This window comes from Perca flavescens, chromosome 9, assembly GCF_004354835.1.
Source record: "Perca flavescens isolate YP-PL-M2 chromosome 9, PFLA_1.0, whole genome shotgun sequence".
NCBI lineage: Eukaryota > Metazoa > Chordata > Actinopteri > Perciformes > Percidae > Perca > Perca flavescens.
Window position 1 is genome coordinate 7,152,636 of NC_041339.1, and position 24,024 is coordinate 7,176,659.

Here is a 24,024-nt window from a genome sequence, read left to right on the forward strand (position 1 = left end):
GCACCAGAACAGCTGGTGCCGGGGGTGGTTCCATACTTTTCACAAGTATAATAAATGATCATTTCACTATTTTCATTGAATTTGGGTGTTTTATTTCAATTTTTCAGCATTTGAAAAAACAAATGGTAAAAGAACGTTAAAAAATTGACATTAATGTCTAAACAAAAAGCTTCAAAAGCGACAAAAACATAAAGAAATTAATAAAAAAAATGTCAGAAAAAGTGACCGAACATCAGGGAAAGTGACAAAAACGTCAGGAAAAGCTTGTCGAAAAAGACAACCTAAATGTTGAAAAAAGGTTTTCATTTTAAATTTTGACCCAGAAAAACTAAAAGTGGCATGGTTGCCGGGATCAGAAGATGACTCAGGTGAGGGAAGTTAGTGTCCTGATTAAACTATATACTGAGAGCTTCACAAAGCAGCATAATCAGTCAAAAAAAGCCTATGTGACATAGAAGATGTATATATCCTGGCTTCATTAAATTTATTTCCATAAGAAAAACTCTTTTTGTGTATCATAAGGCAGTGCAGAACCTGTTTAGCCATTAAAACTTGAAAAGACTCTTGCCATTACATTCCCTTTTCACTCCATTTCACTCTTTCAAGGATACCTTTGCTATCTGCCACCTGACCACGCCCACCTCACCTGTTGCCTATAAATTGATTGTGATTTGATTTGTTCTTTGCATTCTCTGCCAGCACTCCAATGCATCCTGTGTGAGTCTTCATGAGTTAACGTGAGTCACTTATCATTTTGACTGTTTATGCCGTAAGTTACTGTCACTTTGCTATGCTAACATGTGCACTGCTGACTGAATTCCTTTGTTTGCCAGACATGTGCCATAAGCAATGTGGATATACTGTTTGTTGTATTATCTGAAAAGCCTGGGAATTTTTGTTTGTTTGAAGTATGTGTTAACTAATCGTATTACGTTTTTGTTATCCCATTCTGCAGCACACAGACAATGCAACGAATCCAATTCACCCTGAATTATATAATAAAATACCACTGGTGCTGCATCAAGCCCTGCCTTCTCCCTGCTTCACATTCATCAGTCCATATCACCTGATGTCTTCTGACTGAGACTGTTTGTTTGCTCACCACACCCTCACTCCACCTGAACCATTCCCATCGCCTTACAGTTCCTTCAAAACTACTTTGCTATGTTTAGGAAAAAGATTGTGGTTTGGGTTACAATAAAGTGTTACGTAACTTACATACATGGTGTTAGTGAATGACAGAAAGCTCACACAGGGTAATGGACTAACAAATGCACGACTCGTTCTCTAAGTCCAAACTTATCAAACCTCATTCACAAACTTATCAAAAATCACAGGTGAAAGTGCCAAAAAAGGCAGACATGTAGGAAAAACTCACTAGAAGCACACGGGGAAAACTAGCTGGAACACTGACACGGGCGGTACAAGACGACCTGGCACAGGACTGAGAAAAGGGGCAGGTGGAGACAGTTGGACACAGGTGCAGCACATTAGGGGAGGAGCAATAATCAAACATGGCGAGAAGGCAGACCAAGACCAGGAAGTGAACTGAAGGCGACAAGGCGGGAGCTATGTCCCAATTCAGGGGCTGCAGCCTTCAGAGGCTTAGACAGTTGGAGTCACACCGGCACGACCAAGGCTGTCACATTGAATTAAATTTCGAAGGCACTTTCAAATGCGGTCCACAAATCGGCCTCCTTTTAAAAATATCGGAGGATGCAACTGTTGTAAGCATAGACAGTATATAAGAATGGACCAACAAATCCCATTGCGCTGGACGGAGACCAGTGAAGGCTATTAGAAGCACTTTTACGGTCGCTAGCTTTACTGCGCAGCCTCCAACTGAGAGAGACAACGTAAATGTGACAGGAGCAATGTTTCTGAAAGTTGTAATTCTTCTGGTAGCTGTGCCAAGAGAAATCTCAATCATTTCCAATCTTGCAGAGACGGAGAGCATAGGTATCTGTAAGGAGATAACATGGGCACAGGCTAATTATTGCTAACTAAAATGCTAGTTAACATTAGTTATTAAACCTAAACAGCTCATGTAAGTCAAAACTGCTTGCGAGCTTCTCCTGTACTATATGGTAATTCCTACTGTGTGACACAATCTTTAGCCTATTTTTACAACAACGTCTGCTACGGAGCCATAACGTGAGGTACAAGGTAATGGAGCCTTTTATACATTGTCGTGTTTCTTTAGAAATAAACAATGGACAAATAGTCTTTAAACGCTTCAGATGTAAAGTTATTCGCTGTCAAGTGACGTCAAAATGAATGCTAGTCAGTTGAATGCTAACGGGAGGTGATCGCTTTGTAGCATCAAAATGGCGCCAAAGGAGGTTTGAGTTCTGAAGCGAAGCTTACCCCCTTGGTTGTAAGACCCAGGATTCCCAGCATTCATTTTGGCATTCAAGCAAAAGCACAGGCAAACACAAATGGCCAGTGACCAATATTTCCAATATGCTACTTCATCACTTAATTCACTTCTGAGAATGTTTTAGGCGAGAACTTAAGTGTGTAGATGTTGAATATAGGCAGTGTTATGAAAATGTATGGCAAATAAAAAATTTGCTCCCTATTTGCTTCGGATTATAGGAGCTACATAAACTGGCCTGACGCCAGCTAGCTCTGTGGGGATAACGTTAGCTCTGTGAGGCTAACGTCAGCTAGCTTTGCGGGGGTAACTAGATATCTGGCCGGCCAGTCATGCTCAAAGTGCCTGCTGGGAGCTGACAGGAGCTCTCCTGGTCTCTAAGACGAGATGTTCAGACGTACATGAGGGTTTTATATTTATTCTCCTCTCTCTTTGAGACACTTGGACCAAATGGTTAATAAAAAAGAACAACTTCTGGAAATGCTCTGCCCACCAGGCCCCCTCCTATCTCACCAACCTGCTCCAGCAGCACGCTCCTTCCTGCAACTTCCGCACCATCCGATGCCAACCTCCTGTCTCCACCACTCAGGACATAGTGCCGGACCTGCGGTGACAGAGCCATTTCTATAGCTGCCCCCTCCCTCTGAAACTCTCTCCTCAAACACATCTCTGACTGCACCAATCGGTCCATGTTTAAATCACATGTCAAAACCCACCTTTTTAGAGCTGCTTGTGTGTGGATTGTAGTGTGTGGATTTTTCAGTATGTGGATTTCTTTGTAAAAACCCTTTAAAGTGTCTTGAGTGAGTGTTGTAAAAAAGCGCTATATGAATAAAATGCATTGTAAAAAATTAAACAGGAAGTGGCAAAACATACAGAAATAAATATGAAACAAAAACATGACCTTATGAGCGGGAGCTAGACGTGACAGTTAAGTACTTAAAGCCATAGAGCGTAGTTTCTGTCGCCCCCATGAGGAATTCTAAGTAATGACAACAAAACTGTTGGTGCGTCCACATGATACAAGCCTTCCGTGACCGCGGAAGAGGTCATTATCTTCACTCCAGTCACCGGATGACACAATCTTCTGAACATAGCCATACTGAGAAATTCAGAGAGAGTTGTGTGGAGCTGATAGTCTTAATTAGCTTTGTAACAACTCATTTGGCAATGGCTTGAAGGTAACGGACGTTGATTAATATCGAAACGTTACGCACTAAAGCTTTAAGTTACTTAAGGTACGACTTTTGTTTTTTGACTTTTGTTTTTCCAGCAGACTGCTGGATCAAAGCCCTGTGTTAGTTTGACCCATTCATGCACCCTGGCCTCTTTGTTGCTCTTTATACTAAGTTGTCTGACTTCCTCCCTAGAGGCAGCCCTGCATGTCCTGCCTCCCGATTCCTTGGGTTATATACAAATTAAATAGTGCATTATGTTTCGTAGGTATAAGTACGAACAGTGAATGAAAACAGCCTGCTGTGGTAAACTACATCTACTGGCCAGCTATTTATAGAGTCAGCATGCAAATACAACTTGCACTCATAATTGAATACAGACAGGGCTGTGATTTGACAGTGGTGTTTTTTGTTGTGTGGGAAACACACTTTGCTTTTGTTCACAAGTCTATTTTTTATAAGACGTATAAGACGTTCCACACAGAGCCCGGAACTTTCCCCACCTCCCACCTCCTGCTAGTCCAACAGGTGCCATATAAAGCCTCCTGGAACATACCAAAGAATACCCCCCACACACACACACACACAAGGAGCTGGACACAAAAGCTATTTTATTGAGTGTCATTACCTCTGCACACTCCTGCAGACACGCCATGGCATCCAGCCTGTGATAGAGCTTAGAAGGCGTCAGGGGTTGTTGCTAGAAGAGCTGGCAGGCCTCCAGGTGTACATTTGTTAATGGAGTATACTGCCACAAGGTTGTGAACAGAAGGCATCACACACTTGTTGTGTTTCCATTCAATTGTCAAGCAAATTTAAAGGGAATTAGGTGCGTTTCGATCAACTGCTTTGGAACAAACGCTTTAGGCTACGCATGGCTGTAATGCGCCAGTAAATAGAGTAGAAGTAGAGACTGCTAACCGAGAACAAAACAAGTCACCTTGTACCAATGGTACAAAGATGACACAAGAGAAAAATGGAAAGGGGTCTGCAGAAATTTGGTTCAATTCGGCAAGTTTTAATTGTTCTTCCATGTCCGCGAGTATTGGTCCATATCACGTTTTTACTTTTTTTAACAAAAGTCAGAAACCACCTCAACGTTTTTGCACAATTGAGGAAGTTTTATCAAATTCTATCGTTTCCAATCAGCTTTTCTAATGCAATACTCAAGTATAAAAATATGTGAATGGAAACACAACTACTGTCAAAGTACATCTTTACACAAAGTACTGAAAGGTTTAGATATCTACATGAGTAATATACAGTACATACTATATAATTGCACAATAAATATTTCAAGAGAGGGGAATTTAGATAGTCCCTTAAAGTATAGGTCTGATAATATTCTATACTTATCTTGTCAAGAAATCCCACGTGCAGACCCAAACCAACTGTGAATTGATTCTACTAACAAGTATTGTATCTCATTCTTCTGTTCTGTAGAGCTCCATTGTTGTCCAAAAACTATATGATAAAAAGATGAATGCTTGCAAACTGACTCCAAACACTAATGAATTAAAATGCTCATATTATGCTCATCTTCAAGTTCACAATTGTATTTAGAGGTTGTACCAATTCATTTTCAACAAACACCGTATTTTTGTTGTACTGCAGCTCCTCCTTTCAACCTGTGTGTTGAGCTCTCTGTTTTAGCTACAGAGTGAGGGATCGCAATTCTGTTTCATCTTTGTTGGGAGTCGCAGATGCACAGTAGCTAGGTAAGGACTACTAGCCAGTCAGAAGTCTTTAAGACCTTTGTGTTGAACCAGAAACAGCTCTGAAGTTGCTAGCGCTAAACCCACCAGACTCCATTTAAAAAAGCATTACTTTTAGCATGTGGAGAGCCAACAAATTTTCACATATAAACAGTAAACTATGTGTTTATTTCAACCAAAAGTAGAGTTGCGATGGTTGGAAAAGTGGAAAGATGACCCAAAATGGCTTTACATTGTGTATTTTACGATGCTAAAATTACTGTTTATTTACATGGAGTCTGGTGGCTTTAGCAAATGCAATTTTGCGGATGTTTTTATGTTTAACAGAAAGGTCGACCTCCTTAGAAATCCTTTATATAATGCTGTCAGACACTTAGAATATTAATCTGAGCCTGTCAGTAGCAAAACAAGCATTTTTGTGAACGTGAATAGTCCAGTCAAGTATTAAACGAGATCGTGATCTGGCAGCGATCTCGATGGACCAACGTCAAAGATTATTGTTCCCATCAGTAACTTAGACACAAAAACATAGGAAAAAAGGGTCCAGGTTGAAAAAAACTGTGGTTAACCTTTAAGACAAATTGTCCGATTTGGCAGAATGACCAACTGACAATGCCATTCCTAGAGCTATGCCAAAAACTCAGTTACTGGGCCACACTGTGGCACTGGGTGACATGTCCTGTCATTACCATGAACACATGCACTGTAGCTTATTTTGAGCCACTCACACATACACCGTTCTGCTGCTGTGTTTAAGAATGTGCTCTGCTAAATTAAATATATCCATGGTGCATGTTCCTACAAAAACAATGATTTGTATTTGTTAACTTTAAGGGGACAGTGTTAACAAGGGTACCTAATGAACCTGAAATTTTTGCCAAAAACTAGACCTTGTATCTTAAAACATAATCCATTTCCCACATCAGCACCACGAGTAAAATGACCTCACTCAGCAAAAATGTCATTCTGATGACGTAAATGTTTCCCACAGGAACAGACATACACACTGCTATGTGACTGCAGTGTACATGTGTCAGGACCACAAAGGGAGGACAGGTAGGTCAGTAAGGATGATTCAGTCAACCAGTTAAAATTCCTGCTGGCCAGGTGGAGCTCTATAACGCGTCAAACAGACACCTGTTAATTTCTGCTTTCCACTCAGCTGACACACATTCTGCAACTCCCGACACACTGCTGGTCCCCTGCCATACACACAAGAACATCTCCCTGTGTGCCCATATAACTGAGTAACTGAGTTTTATACAGAGCAGTTTGGCAAGATTCAAGCCCAAAACATGATTGAAAAACCAGGATAAGGGTCCATTTTAGGAGTGCTGGATGGACTACACAGTACGTGAGTATATATGCATGTATGTTTTCATAAGAAAAAAAACCACGTTATCTTTAGCATGTCCTTAAGCTCAAAATGGAGACTGATTTTAGTTTCACATGCTTTTATCGCCCTCTCTGTCCACTGTTTTGGATTGGGCCTATCAAAATATCAAAGACGCTGAAAATTGGATTGGGCCTATCAAAATATCAAAGACGCTGAAAAGGGAAGTGCGTATATTTTAGGATCACTCACACACTGAAATTGAAACCATGACCGAGAAAGGTGGTTTTTTTTTTTGTGAGCAGTCACGGAAAAGCTTCAATTATAAACTACTGGGAACTACACTGATGGGGGTAAAACATTTTAATGCATGCTCCCCCACGGCTGAAGAAAGCAATTTAAAAAAAACTAGTTTTTACTTTCTACCAGAAACCAAGAACTTTGATCACTTGTGTGTACATACAGTAGGTTGAATGACTGTTGTATAATACATGAAACAAAAATGTTGATTACTTCAAAATGAGGCAGGATTAAAGGATGATCCGGCTCTATCACATCTTGGGCATTAGCTATAGGGGTGGGAAAGAAAACTGTATGTATCATGATTTTTTTTGTGCGATTTTTAAAATCTGATTCTTTCCCCTATAACTGATATTTTTTTCCAATGATTCAACAAAATATTTTCTGTTATATTGTACCGCCGACGGCGACTACATCATATCCGTTTTCCATCAAAAGAGCAAAAGCAGAAAATGCATTGCATGCAATCCATGTTCTTTACAAATAAAATAAATGTCAGACTGACTTACATGTGCTGTGCATTATTTTTAGAAAACAATTCGTTTTTTAGAAATGTCTCATGATATATTGTCTCTAGAAATGTATCAATCCACTTTTGTTTTTGTTAAAGAAGGACAAGAAGAATCGCAATACTCAAAACTATCGAATTGCAACACTTTTAGAATCGCAATAAATAAAAATCGCAATTCCAATCAAATCAGCACCTATCGTGAAAGAATCAAATCGGGACAAAAGCATGTCGTCCCAGCCCTAGAATTAGCACGGTAACGTCTCTACATCAGAGTCCAACAAATCAATGAACACAAGCAGTCAGATGATCAGACTGGTTATAGGCTGCAGCCTATACCAGCTCCCATCTGTTAACCTTTTGGACTTTTAAGTTGTTATGGTCAGAAGTAGGGCTGTCACAATTGGCCCATAATGACGTTTGAACATTGCTTCTAAAACAACAATTATATTCAATTTCAATTCAGTTTAATTTATAGTATCAAACCATAACAAGAGTTATTTCAAGACACCCTACAGATAGAGTAGGTCTAGACCACACTCTATAATTCACAAAGACCCAACAATTCCAACAATTCCCCCAAGAGCGAGCATTTAGTGCAACAGTTGTGAGGAAAAACTTCCTTTTAGACAGAAACCTCGGACAGACCCAGGCTCTTGGTGGGCGGGCGTCTGCATTGCCGGTTGGGACACAACACATAGGTTTGAATATATTGGAATATCTTCTTTTTTGTCCATAGGAGGGCAAATCAATGGCAGACATAATTACTTGTATAGGTATTGTTTATTTCATAACATAACATCAAATAACAACATGTATTTTAGAAGATCTACCTACACATTACAAAATGAACTGATAAAATAATGCCTTATTCAATGTAAAACTTAATTTAAAAACCGGCATTTTACTACTTAGATAAATTTTACTTTACAATTTACAGACATGGCCGATTCGCACGGGATTAAGATCACAGACAACCTCCGTAATTATTACAAATGACTAGAAGTTACCAGGTGATACTAATCCCAGGCAAATTGGGCTTTAGAGACATGTGTACCAAATTCACGAAGATGGCTGAATGCAATCAGAAGCGCTGGTCCCCCTGAAACCTGGTGGTTTGTATGTATGTCTGATCTTCTCACTGCTCCTGTTCCTTTACCTGTCAGACTTCTTTATAGTGATGTCTATGTGTCACGCCACCACCTCATGCAAAGGTGGATGAGGTGGTGAGGCGCTGGAAACTTTTACACAGGGCCGCACAGGAAGCTTGAGAAGGGCAAAAACTGTGGTATTTATAACCACACACACACCAAAAAAACATACTCAAACAAAGGGACACATATTGAAACCGTGGAATTACAATGAGTTACAAATCCCAGCAAATTCAGTTTAAGATAATACATAAATTACAATCTACTCCATATCTTAGGAGCAAATGTGGTAAAGAGTGTTCTGGTGTATGCGTAAGGTGTAAGTAGCATGTAGGTACCTATATACATTTGATGTGGCTCTGTCCAGAAATTCATGAATATGGGGTTGAAATTGGGAACCAAGTATCATCCATAATACATTCTCCTATTGAGCTTAAACCCCTACAATGTATTTTAGGCCTACATGCTGCCTCACCTCAACTGAAAAGATATAAAATTATCCTTAGTCTTTTATGGTGTTGTGCACGCTTATCAATCCTACAGCGCTAGTACAATGTCAAACCATCTGTTTCAAATTGGCTGGATAACGTCTCACAACTTCTCCCATTGGAAAGGCTCACACATGTTCTCCAAGGAGACATGAATGTTTTTTTTTCTTCCTGTATGGAGCCCTATTTTTTTTGGAGAGGACTATATCATATTAAAAGGTTTTGCAACTTTGGAATCCAAGTGATCCCCAAAGAGTAAAGTCCACATGTAATATCTCACTGTTATTGTAGTTGTAAAATACAATATGCAGATTTATGTTTGTTTTGTTTACCCCCCTTTCTGTTTGCTTTTGTTTTGTTATTTGTCTGTTAGTCTGATTGTTTGTATGGTTTAGCCATGTCTGAGGTAAGTTTCCATGTTACGTACCATTTTTAATTTTTATTTATTTTTTATTTTAAAGGACAAATCCGGCGCAAAATGAACCTAGGGGTTAATTACATAATGTGTACCGAGTCGACCGCTCTCTGGGATCTGTTTTCATGCTTATTGAACGTGACCGGTTTCATCGCAAACCGCTAATTAGCTTATCATCCCCATCTTGGGAAAGCAATCACGACCAGTGGAACGACAGACACCGCGCTTGAGCTATGTTACTGGTTTCTGGTTGCACGGCCTTCGTCGTTCGACTGGTCCTGACTGCTTTCCCAAGATGGCGCCCGCCTGTATACGTGAACGGTACTGTCTTTCTAAACTATCTTTTAAATAAACTGTCTGTACACTTACAAAGTTCTCAATGCTTCGGTTTACATGTAGGGACCCTCATTATGCTACCGTGGAAGTGTGGTGCTAATTTGAGCCTTGTTAGTGGTATAGAAATAGCGATTACTTTTTACTTTACCCTCTGCCCCCACGACTAGCGTTATAAGCTAATTAGCTTTTTGCTTAGCGCCGGACAGAATAACAGCGCCTCTGCAAAATAGCCTCGGGAAGGAAGTTGTTTTGGTGGAACATGTGTACGTTCAAAAGTTGTTTTAGTCATGCAACAGAAAACTCAGATTGGACAGATAGTCTAACTAGTTGTCTGGATTTACCCTGCAGAGATCTGAGGAGCAGTTAACCATAGTCCTCAAAAATCCACCGGAGTTTAGAACGCCAGCACAAAGAAAGATGTTCCGGCGGCACCTGAACAATCCCCTAAATGAATCGTCATTGATATAGACTACTGTTACCTAACTAATTAGGCAAACCTGCATGCGCTTCATGATCACCCCCCACATCACAGGCAGAACCAGAACACAAATATTTTGAACCCAATAAACCAACTAAACAGGCCTATATCATTGTATGGACATCAAATGATAGTTTATCGAATAAACTGAAACATTATACTAAAATTACAAAACACTGTTAATGTTGGGAACAGGGCCCAGTGAAAATTGAGAAAGCAAGCCTTTTTACACTACGGATGGCACTGTGTTCCAACATCTCAGCTGTTTAAGTGGGTGACTGCAATGTCATTTGTTACTGCTATTAATTATGGCCAAAAAATAAATAAATAAATGTTATAGCAAATAGTATAGAGTATTTCCAAATGTAAAAAAACAAGGATAGTAGATAAAGAGAGAAGGGCACTCCCACAGAGAATTCCATTTTCCAAACACCAGCTCTGCTTTAGACAGACAACAGCCTTGGTCCAGGCTGTAACAAACATGGAAAAAAAATCCTGCAAAGGTCTCCACCCATAAGCCATCAGTCATCTGTAAAAACAAAAGCCAAACTAACAGGACAGAGCGAAACACTCTAGGCTTCAACACACTTGATAAAATAAACACTGTCTAATTACGCAAATTAGGCCAAAGCCAAGACTGAGCCCCTCTTTTTAAACACTCCCATTGGATAGCTTTATCTCTGTTTTGGCTCGGGGAGACTCCTCTGCTCTCCTAACTACCCTTTTACTTCCTCTCTTCCTGTCCTATCCTCTTTATCGCTCCTCTTGTTCCTCCTTGTCTCTCTCCAGGGAAAATGCTTAATTACTTTCTTGGGATGCAAACAACAACCATGTACACGCACACACGCACGCTCACACACACACACACACACACACACACACACACATGCACATTAACATACACATGAACATGAGCTTGCACGCACATTGTGATTGCTTTTCTTGCATTGTTTGACTTTTTGTCTACTTGGCAACCTACCTGACACTGGGAACATAGTGAGAGCCCTTTCCCTGCAGTGTGTGTGTGTGTGTGTGTGTGTGTGTGTGTGTGTTTTGAGCTTTCATCACATGTGCGTCACAGCTCTCTTTAACTCTGTTAATCTATCCCTGGTACTCCTGGCAGCATCTACAGGTACTTTTTCAAACTTAGGACTTGGATGGCAGAGATGGGAGGCAGGCTGGCACTGAAAGTATGTAATAAAATGACCTCACACACACACCCTGACACATATAGTGTAGGCAAACACTCTGACACACACACACACACACACACACACACACAGCTGGCACCAGAGTTTCTGGATTTCCCCCCTTCTATAATTGTGTTTGCCTGGGACATGCAGTGATTTCTGAGCATCAGCCACTGGCAGTAGACGAGTAATCACAGTGGGGTTGGCTGATGAGAGATGTGCATGGAGCAACACTCCACTGTGACGCCTGCAGCTTTTAACACTTCTGAAACACAGCCAAGCATGGCTGGAATTCATCCCATCCCATCAGCTCTCATTGTATTGTGAGATTACATCAGACCAGCCAACATTAGACGACCACACACAAAAACACATTTGAAAATACACATTCAAAAGTAAAGAGAAACACACATGCACAAGCAGAAGAAGAGGGGATGTGTGGGAAAAATATATCTCTCACAATGTAAGATTTACTGTATATGGTTTGACAGAGTGGATCCACAAGCCTGAGATAAGTACAGTATAGTATTCACAGAGAGGTTCAGAAACAGGCTACAAAAAAAAGCTAATGGAAATAAAGTAGTTGTCTGTGGTTCACTTTGGTGGGGGGGGGGGGGTTATTGTTTCACTCAATTCTATTCAGTCTGAGGTGTAAATCAGAAGATTTCGTCATTGCAAATTGAAGATTCAGAATGTGAAAATAAACTGATTAAACCGACTGAATGGTTTATCAGGTTTCAAGAGTGTAACTTCAGCTCAACATTATTGGCACATGCAATGGAATTCTGACCATAGTGATCGGATGTTTGTTACTGAAATGTTATAGTTATATTTTACTTCGGTCCAAACCAGATATTTTCTATGCCGTCACAAGCATAAACTGTAGCCTTCATTCAGCCCGCCTTAGCTCCATCCATGCTCCACCTCTTTGCCCATATTTGGATTACGCGTAAATTGTCGGATTCATCTACTAACCCTTTGTAGGCTGGCTCAGGTTTGCCTTGGACCAGCTCTTAGTTATGCTACTATAGTTTTAGACTGCCGGGGGACTTCCTTTGACACATTGAGCCCCTATCTCTTTCCATCTGTGTGCATTCATGTCCCTCGCCTCGCAGATTTCCTTGGATTGGGGTGGCACCTAAATCGAGCAGCTGCTTCCGTGGTCCTGCTTGATGCTCTGCTACGCCCTGCACTGCTACTACTATTATTTCTAGTCATAGTTCTATTATCCCACCAAGAGCCTGGGTCTGTCTGTTTAAAGGAAGTTTCTCCTCGCCACTGTTGCATCAAATGCTTGCTCTTGGGGGGAATTGTTGGGTCTTTGTAAATTAAAGAGTGTGGTCTAGACCTACTCTATCTGTAAAGTGTCCTGAGATAACTCCTGTTGTGATTTGACACTATAACATTTTTTTTTTTTATGAATAGTTAGCTGACGTCAGGCTGAGGCCAGAGCCACCTGGAGTCGCCAACTTTGAGCTTCATTTAGTCTCTTCAGAAACTTGTGTGATGTCACTGAGACTATGTACGTCCCTATGTTGTACAGTCCTGTGATAGGATTTTTGAAAATCATCATTGTGTAGATTTTGATCTTATGAACCGGCTCCCACATGTCACATGAGTGACTAAGTAATGTGTAGTGTGACTCTCCATATGGAGTTAGATTTAGGACCAATACCACACTATTCCCAGTCAGGCTTGTCTGACATTATATACACACCGCTGGCCTTTTCACCTCAGCTTCTACCTCTCATCAGAGCAGTTCATTTATCTCAGACAGGGATATTTTCAGTCAGCGGAGACGATAAAGTAAAACACACGAACATGACGGATGACACTAAAGGACTAAAGTTATATCAGTAAAATTACATCTGCTAGTTTGATGAAACATTCATCTGAAATGGATGAGGAATGTAAAGAGATGAGGTCTGTAAGTCTGTGTGTGTGTGTGTGTGTGTGTGTGTGTGTGTGTGTGTGCAAAGTTAGTTGAATCTTCTGAACACACATACAGTAACACACAGTGAATTTGTGGTTTCATCAGCTCACACTGATATGTGTCATGCAAGCTGATAGAGAGCAGTTTCATGAATTTCTGCTGCATAGACTCATAGATTACATCCAAAATATGTGCTGCATACATAGTTTCACTATGACAACAGGGCAGATGGGAATAAGAGAAGCTTTCCAGTATAGTTCACCAATGTACTGGTGAGCTTTGAAGTCATTTTATGAAATTACTGAAGCCTCAGAAAACTTGGTTTGGAAAAAGTATTTTATATAACTATAAGATAAGAAGCTGATTGAGAAAATATGTTTTCGGAGCCTTTAAAATGCTATATAAAAGGGCTATGCACAAAATAAATGACACTGACAACATACAATAAACTCTTTTTCAGGCTTGCAAACATGCACTGTGCAGCTCCAATGGCAGCGTTGCACTTAGCCAAAACAGTTTATGTATATGTATAACATTATGTCAACCCACCAACCATTATCTTGATATTTGACAATTGTACAATTGATATGTATGTATGTATGTATGTATTTATGTATGTATGTATGTATGTATGTATGTATGTATGTAAATATGTGTGTATGTTTTTCCCTCTTACTTGAATTAGTTCTATCTTCAGTTCAACGTTGCAGGACGATCTTAACTCAGGAGACACTTATAATGAAATACTGTATATATATTGAAAACAATTAATAGAAATATGTTTATGCAACCGTGATCATACATAATAAGGTTTAAGGCATCAAATTCAGGCTTTGAGTAGTCTATGTTGGTTCAAAAGCAGATTCAATGGAAAAATACTACATTGACGAGGCCCCTGGAGGCATGAGGCACTATGTGATCTCACCATGCGCACACCCCTTGGGACAGTTCTGCCCATCCAACACCCTGACCTCCACTCCCTGACTGCGCCTTACTTCCTGCTTTGGCGCTGAATGTAAACACACATCATTAAAAGTTGTCTTAACAAACTCTGCTGTCATGTTTCTAGAAAGGAGAGTCAACAATGATTTTGTTCATAACCCATATTATGTCCCAGACACTGTATCCTCAAAACCATTACATCATGAAGTTATGAAAGGGTAATTTCACTGAAACTAAACATACCTCTAGTAGTAGCTGTAATAATATAACTATAAATTAATTTGGGTTTTATTCGCCTATAATATGTGATTTCTGCCTTCACCTTAATACAATATAGGTGAATGAAATTCTGTACTTTCTCACAGTATTTACATTTCTCAACAGTTTTTCTAGGGACTATTTCTTTAAGTATAAGTTATAAGCACTCATGAATAATCATAATGCTGTACATTATACACCATTTTATAATGACTTACCAGGTCAAGTATTATAATAAAATAAAATAAAATTTGAATACGTTATAATGGTTTTATAATGCATAATAATCACTGCTATAAGGCATTTTTAATGTGATTATAAGTGGTCATTGTGTGCTTTAAGTAAAATTAAAAACATATTTAAATCTATGTAAAAAAAACTTTGTAAAATGTATTTATGTTAAATGGAACATAACAGAAATTGAACACACCAATTTGAAACAAGTTTTTGGTAAAGAACAACTGAATGATGGACATCTCACTAATGTAATGTAAAGACTCAATATACTCAAATTATAGATAATAACTGAAACCATTTCTACTTCACCTGTGAAGCATTATTTCTGTCAGATTTATGCATTTATTTACCAGTTTTTTTGTTGTTGTTGTTTTTTTAACAGGGACAATGGACATTCATTGACGATCTCAAATATCTAAATTTCAGCAGTCAGCAGTTCCTAAGCAGGCCAATCCACAAAGGAGTTATGGCATCAAATGTATCATGATTCAGACAGGGTTACAGAGAATAAACATTAGGCTGCATCATACAAAAATAAAAGCACTTTCCATTTAAAACAGCCCTTTCCTTTTAAATAAAGCTGCACATATTTTATGCACAGTTCTGTTTTATAAATCTCTAAATCATTGTGAAACCTGGCGCATGTCCCAGAGTTAGTCATAAATGGATGTAGAAATGGCCTTTTGCCAACAACTGCTCTTTCACTTTCTCCACCTGAAGATTAGGAGATTAAATTTGCGGTCACCAGTCTGAACTGAATACATTACAATAAATTACATTTGTACACACAGTATGCATTTGTTCCTTTAAGCAATCACAAGATACATCTAAAATATGCGTGCAAAGCCTAAGCCTAAGATCAAATGTACAGTCAACATGAGTAAGTCTGGAGTTTGATCATGAGCTGCACTGCTATGCTGTTGACTCATATACAGTGGAGCAAGAGAATCACATTACAACATAAATCCAAATGAAAGTTAGCTGTGGGGATGGCTTGTGTTAGAGGCCTTCACATTAAAGCACGCACGCACACACATACACACACACACACACACACACACACACACACACACACACACACACACACACACACACTGACATGTCACCCTCAGTCTGACCATCAGCATAGCAGCCCCTCTCCTTTTATACCTACCCCTAAAATAAGAGCTCCCTGATTGGCTGGGACACAGTTCTCACAGAATCACACCCAACCAATAAGAGAGTAGCACTTCCTGTTCTGCAAAAGATGTTTCCTGTTGATAGTCGAGTGGCGCTGTGTGTGCTGTGTGTATCTCCCCATAGTGTGTATGTACGTGTGCGGTCCTGCATAGTGTGTGTTGGCGGTGTACACTAGTGCTGACGGTGATGTTGGCGGGCTGGTGTGTGTGTGTGTGTGTGTGTGTGTGTGTGTGTGTGTGTGTAATCAGTGTTTTGATTGGAAAGTAAACAGAGTAGTGACGAGTACAGCACATGTGCTGCAGCACATCTCATTGTCCTGTAGTAACCTTGACACATGGCCTCCGTATATTCTGAACCTGAAATTGAGGCCATGAGCTGTACAACCATATTTTGTATTGCGTGAAAATCTATGGAAAAGAGCAAAAGTAAAAGCAAATTCCTCATTTGGTATGTATTTATTAGCAACAGAAAGCCTGTTGATACTTTAAAGTTTAAAGCATTATCTTTAAAGCATTATCTTCAACAGAGGCTTCTTTGAAAGTTTCTTTTTTCATCTCAATTGGCCTATTTGTTAAAAAATATATATTTACATACTGAAGATAAGTTTACTGTGGGTAAGCTAGCCACTATGGTAGCCGTGCAGTTAAGCTTAAAGATTCACTGTGCCTTCCACGTGTAGGTTTAATGTTAAAACATGATGTATAAATAATGACTATTTATTTTCATCCATTCGGCCTGGTTTAAAGGTACAGTAGGTAAGACTTATAAAACTAACTTTCTGTCATATTTGCTGAAACTGACCCTATGTTCGAGTAGAACTACATTAAGCAGGTAATTTAAAAAGAAAAATCCGGCTCCTCTGGCACCACCTACAGCCTGTAGTGTGATTTGCAAAAATCCACCGCTCCCTGTTCAGATGCACCAATCAGGGCCAGTGGGTGTCTCTCACTGCTCATGCACACGCATTCATTCTCCCTTGTGGGGGGAGGGGCTTAGGAGACCTCTTTGGGCTTTAGCGGAAAGGGGGGAGGGACTGAGAAGTTGTCGATGTTTTCATTTTTTGGCTAAGTCCAGGATTTTCGCAATCCTACCTACGGCACCTTTAATATGCAACTCATTTGTATACAATATATGCAGTAGGGGGTCCCTTCTTGGTCTCAATGGGTCCCTGGCCTAAAAAACGTTGAAGACCCCTGCTTTAAAGCACATGTGTCAAACCCAAGGCCCGCGGGCCGAACCCGGCCAGTTGAAGGTTTTAATCCGGCCCGTATATCAATTTAGGTTCATAATAATGTGAATCTAGTTGTGCGCAAAACCCAAAAAGATAGGGAAGGGTCTTTCAAACGGCCTACTTTTAAAAATGTTATCTTTGTTGCTGACTTTTGTAGGGCTTTGTGTAAACAAAAATGCGACAAATTCGAAAGTCGAAAAAAGCGGCAAAAGTGTCGAAGAAAGTGACATGCAGTAATACAGTCAAAGATATTTGACTTTTCTCAATAAAAGCATGTCAATAAACTAAACATGTCTGGCATTTGATGTGATTTTTCATTTTCCACACCCTTGCTTTAAAGGAAGGAAGAAGACACAGTACATATTTGATAGATACCAAGAGATAACTGAACACAGGGATACGGTGTACTTTATTCATGGTGATCTATTCACATTTGGCAAATTTGGTTATGTACATAGACTACATGCATATGTCTATGTAGCCACACAGGCAAATGGAAAAGGCGGGCCAATTATTCTCTTTGCCATATGGGAACAGTGTCTTTTTACTGAATGCCACTGAACGTATACTGTATTTGTATAATGTCCTGGTTGCATTAAACAAGGCAGGATAGCAGCTGACTTTAGGTGTCCTTTCTGTCATTTTGGGCCTATATTCAAACATTTCCAACAGTGGTGCATGCTTATTCAACATCACAGAGTCTGTTTCTCTCCTCATCAGCATGTAGCCATTGATCTGGCCTATGTACATGGCTGTTTGAAAAGCTGAAAAAATGCTTTAACTAATACAATTGCTGTTTTTTTAGCTCTGAGGTGTAGGTTGGAGTGCTTCTCCGTACTCAAGTCTGCCAAAAACTGCATGTCCGTAAGTCAAAAAAGAATATAGGAAGCAAACACAGCAGGGGTTGCAGTTCTGCTGAGTGGCCTGGTACCGATCAGTCTTTGTGCTCATTCAAATTGGTGTAGTTGTCTGTCTGTTATAATAGTCATATTACATCACATCTTTTCTGGTAAAGAATTTTCTTGTGCCTTTGAAAATCCAGCACAGGTTAAAAAAGGATTTACATTTTTTGCCAAATATCTGACTTTTGTATGGTCTATATTTTACTGTAACATACCTTATACTTGCTATCTCTTCACATGCCCTGGTTGTTCTTTCACCCTACATACACACCAACACACACTTTACTTTTCCATACAATGTCTCTATCTTTCTCTGCACACCCACATTCACACACTCGTTATCTCTCTTTGGATACACAAACACAGTACACTGCTACACACTTTCTCTGCCTTGGTTCTTTGTCCTTTTTGAGTTAATGACAGTTTATTAGTTTATGCTGTGGTGTAATGGGGAGGCAGCATTAAGAAGAGAGACGCTGGGCGACTGAACAGGCTGGTAAGGAAAGCTGGTTCTGTTGTTGGCATTGAGCTGGAGTCACTCACAACAACTGCAGAGAAACGGACCATGAGTAGGATGCTGGCGATCATGGACAATGACCGCCACCCACTACACAGCACCTTCTTTAAACAGAGGAGCATGTTCAGTGGCAGACTTCTGTCACTGTCATGCTCAACAGACTTAGGTTAAGGAGGTCCTTTGTCCCCAGGGCCATTCAACTCTTCAATACCACACAAAGGGGGAGGCTGTATCTCTCAGCACCTACCCACCATTATATTTCTGTCTGCTGTACACCTGACTGTCTTATAGGCTATACAAGCCCTCCTACACAATCTGGACTAACATCATAACATATACATCTTATAACTTATTCCCTGTTATATATTGTTCTTAACGTATATAATTTATTTTCTGTCAAGCAATTCTAATTCTATTAGGTTTACTTTCTTGTCTTTTCATAGTCATAGTTAATATTTAATAATAAGCTATTGCACTGTTCAATCACTGCACTGTTCTCTTTTGCACTAACACCATTGCACACAGTCTACCTTAGCACCTTTAACTTCTGTGAGTGATTTTCATAACTCTTTAATTTTCTATGAGTGACTTTTATGTATGTGAGATATATGTGTGTATATGTTTGTTGTGTTATGGTTGTCTAAGCTACTGGATGCCTAAAATTTCCCTCGGGATGAATAAAGTATCTATCTGTGACAGTACATCAATTATCATGACTTATGCATGAAAAAGCATGAATTCATTCATGTAGTACTTCATGAACTATCAGTAATGTACAAGGATTAATAGTATCTCATGTCATGCATGTATTTATGATAATTCATGTTCCATTATTATAAAGTGTTACCGGTTTATTAAAGACAAATGCCAGAATATAAAACCTCCACAATGTAGACACCAAAAACACTCAAATTACACAAAAGGGGCATCACAGACCTTTATTAATCCTATTGTTTGTTAGCTACATTTCTTGTTCTAAAGGAGGGCTTTTTGAAGTGTGTGTGTGTGTGTGTGTGTGTGTGTGTGTGTGTGTGTAGTCCTTGCCTGAACTCCATTCCTAATAACAGAAACAAACAATGCATCCGTGCAGGAACAAAGGCTTCATGTACTCTAATAGTGAGCATGGTCCACACTTAGAGATAAGCAAGTGGTTCTGTTAAAGCCCAAATAATTCTTTGCATGTCCATATAGCTGCAAGAGACCGTGTTTAGCCCAAATGCATGGCGGCATGGAAATCTATTTTAAAATATATAGTACACTGAATCCATTTTCCATTCACTCTGTGTCTGTGTGTCTGTTTTGGAGAAGATCAGCGCCTCTATACTACATTGGGCCTCTAGGTGGACAGAAAACTTGAGCTGCATGCAGATGTGTTGTGGACAAAAAATTTAAATTCTAATTTGGAATTGGAATGAATTACTTCTCTGCAATTTTCACACTTTGCAAAGTCATCCAGTGGGCCTTATTGGACCTTTTTTTTTGGCGGGCAGGTTCTGGCCCACAGGACGCATGTTTGATACCCCTGATTTAAAGGAATTATGGTGCCAGTTTAAGTTGAAGCACTAAGAAAGAGTGAAAATGCCAGCTGAAGTGTGAACATTTAAAGAAGCTGAAGTGTCTGTTGCAGTTGAAGAACTGAAAGGGGCTGAAGTGTCAATTGAATATAGGCATTGAAAGAAGTTGCAATGTAAACACTATAAACAGTGTAAGGACTTATGTTTACACACTGGCTCTGAAAGTGGCAGAATATTCTTGATTTTCTTATCTTTGCATCCATCAGAGAAGTAAAATATACATTTATTAAAGAACTTTACATGCAGGAGAAACAGGAACATTCTTTCTTATGATGTTTCCCCACCTCAGTGTGCATACAGATATCTGTGTACATCAAGATAAGTGTAGGCACTGAAGGTGATTACACACAAGGCTTGGTGATAATTTACAAAGTAGCATTGTATTTGCTACACATATTATGAACATCAATCTACTTAATATTAGTTTGTTGATAGTAACTCATAGTGTGCTGACACATTCAGTATCTACGGTAAATAAAGGTGGGGAGATTCAGCTTATAGCTGTGCATATATGTGCAGTGACTGATATATGAGATAGCTTTCATTAATGAAGGTAGATGATAAAAAGACGTATAGAGTTGAATCACTTTCCTGTGATAGTACAGTGACTCAGTGGTTCAGCAACATGGATGCATATCAACACACTTTTCTTATCAGGCCACTAGCATGCTATGCAATGTGCGAATTGGAAAAGTTCCTCTGTCAACAATATTTTGTAATAATATAACTGTGTGCGTTGTGTGTGGGTGTGATGTTTGTGCAGTGATAGTTTTTTGTTTAGTTTTACTTTCTTTTAAAGAGCTCATAATATGCTCACTTTTCAGGTTCATAATTGTATTTAGAGGTTGTACCAGAATAGGTTTACATGGTTTAATAAAAAAAAAAAAAATACAGTACCGTCTACTGATGGGCAGCGGGACCTGTGCAGCAGAAAAAGATGTTTTTAAAAGTCTCTGTGTGTTTAGTTTTCAGTACATTTATAGTACAGTACATTTATACTTCTAACTGAATCTCTGTGGTTTGAGGTTAAGTTCCTGTATTATATCTGCATTATTTTACGTTTCATGTTTGTGTTAAGTTACTGCTGATGAAGACCCAACATTTCCTAATTTTGCTGCTTCAAAATAAAAGCATTTAAATAACTAAATAACCAGGGACTTTTATTGTGAAGAATGTATAGGAAATTAAACTGGGCTCTGCGGCTTACATGTACACAGCGCTTTGGGGATAGGTCTGGCAACGCGAGACTAATAAATAACAAAAGGAGACGACGTAAGAGCAGGAATGTCTGTAGTAGTATTGTAAATAATGGTGAATTCTGCAACGTTTTATGTAAAAATAAGGTTATTGCATACCGGCGGCGCACAGCCATACAGCTGGAACAAAAACAGCGACACATCACTGACCGTATGATTATCACATCCAAAAAAAAAACTTAGTTCTGCTCACAGTTGAGTAGGCAGTCCTTATTGTGTACCCATAGACACAGCTAGAAGAATTTGGCCATGTATTGCCCAGACCACCTCTGAATGTACTGTAGTTGTAGTGATCGAATATCAAAGCGTCCTCAATGCATCCTGAGAGCGTTTTCACCTGTACTTAGAGCTGTCCACTTGTGATCAGATCACTCACATTGGACATTTTCATTTAACCCTTATTTAAACTCGATAGTGTATTGAGGGGCGGCACTCATTTACAATGAATGAATACATTTGAATGCAAACAGCTGGTGAGAAATAACTGCCTCTAAAACCACAAAGTTTCATTTTCTATGCATGCTTAATTCACGAGAGTTGTCAAAAGGTTACCAACAGAGGGAAAGAATGTATAAAACCTGATTACACATCACGAATAAAGTGATACTTAGTCACAAACATTGTTGGATCTGATTCTATCATTGTCTTTCTTCTCTCTCTCTCTCTCCCTCTCACACACACACACACACACACACGAAAACGCACACACACAGGTCACAGTGAACTCCTCTTGGCCTCAGTGGTTTTCACTGCACTTAAACTGAACTCTCAACTCCAAACCAAAACAGCTGCATGATCCTCACTCAGCAACACACACACACACACACACACACACACACACACACACACACACACACACACACACACACACACACACACAGCCAGGAAACCTTGAACCATTGTCTTTTCTGAACTATTGACATCAGCAGGACGGTAAAAAATGACAAAACTCTGAGTACTTCACTATTGATTACAACACACGGACACACGGACGCACGCACGCACGCACGCACGCATGCACACACACACACACACACACACACACACACACACACACACACACACACACACACACACACACACACACACACACACACACACACACACACACACACTTCAAAAAGCCCTCCTTTAGAACAAGAAATGTAGCTAACAAACAATAGGATTAATACAGGTCTGTGATGCCCCTTTGGTGTCATTTGAGTGTTTTTGGTGTCTACATTGTGGAGGTGTGTTCTAACTTGTGCCTCCTGTCTAAAGGTTACTAATTAGAGTAACTCAGCTCACCTGGGTCTGGTGTGCTGAGGCTTCTTAAGCTGCAAAAACACTGAAATGACACCAAAGGGGCATCACAAGATCCTAAACCTACAATACAGTAAAGGAAATCAAATGTTAGCTCAACCCAAACTCTGAATTACCAGGTCAAACGTACAAGTCGTGTATTTCTCATACATATTTAAATAGAATCAAAGGGACTAGTTGCATGTAGCATTGAGTGCCATCCAGCCTCCAGCCTCCAGCCTCTTGTGAATGATAGATGGCCTGACATGAGGATATTGCAACCTGTTTGTTGCTGCTGTAAGCAGTCCAGCAAAGTGCTGCTGCGAGGGACTAAACACTGAGAGATGCATAAACACACTGTGACGCGCTCGAGATTGTACCGCGATTGATTTATTCCTCCACACGTAAAATACAACTAGCACTGCAGTTACCAAATGTAAAGTTACTTTGTGAGTCAAAATAAGTGCGTTAGCAGTCAACAGAAAGTGTTCACCCCCTCTCTGTCAAAGCCCAAAAAAACCCAGGTGAACAGGTGAAGCAAACAAATATGTTATCACTTCCGCTCAAACCACCATGAAAATGCCCACCACCTACAATATAAGTGCACAATATAAAAATCAATAAATAATATAAATGAGACCATAAACAACATACAATATGTGGCTCCTAAACTGTTGTTCACTGAGCCTTTTTCCAAATGGTTTAAAGGCCTGCTGCTAAATCCAGCCCATGCCACCTCACTCAGCTGTTTCCCTGATGGATGTTTGTGACTGAGACACTCTGAAGGCCTCAGGGCTAGATTTATCAAGCCGTTTGCGCTAATTGGTCGCAAAGACGGACGTAATCGATACGGGCTATTTACAAACAGGGCGCACTTGGGTAAAATCGCAGATTGTCCGCCACATGAGCGAGAAGAGACAAGTTGCGCTTTCAATATGTGTTCGTGGGAGGGTCGTGGGGAAAGTGGGAGTTCCACCCAAAAAGGTGGGAGGATAAGCGCAAAGTGCACCTAATTATATATTTCGTGGTATTTACAAAGATTGTCAGTAAGAGCGCGCCTCTATTCTGCGGGGGAAATTCTCCGCCTCTTAAAAGCAGGTCTAAACCAGCCGCAATCGAGTTTCCTCGTAGACCTTTATGCCGCTGGTGAAATGGCAACAGTAATTTGAGCAAGACGAAGACATAGGCGAGGCTGAAAATATTTTTAACACAAGAATCACACTTTGTCAGTGAACACAACATCATTTA

General features: G+C 39.8%; 1 long non-coding RNA gene across 1 annotated transcript; it reads left to right on the top strand.

The window, feature by feature from the left end:
- Window positions 1–694: 694 nt before the first annotated feature.
- LOC114561024 (uncharacterized) lies at window positions 695–1,217 on the top strand. Its single transcript, XR_003693293.1, has 2 exons — window positions 695–737; window positions 956–1,217. It is a non-coding gene; the product is annotated as an uncharacterized LOC114561024 (long non-coding RNA).
- Window positions 1,218–24,024: the final 22,807 nt, after the last annotated feature.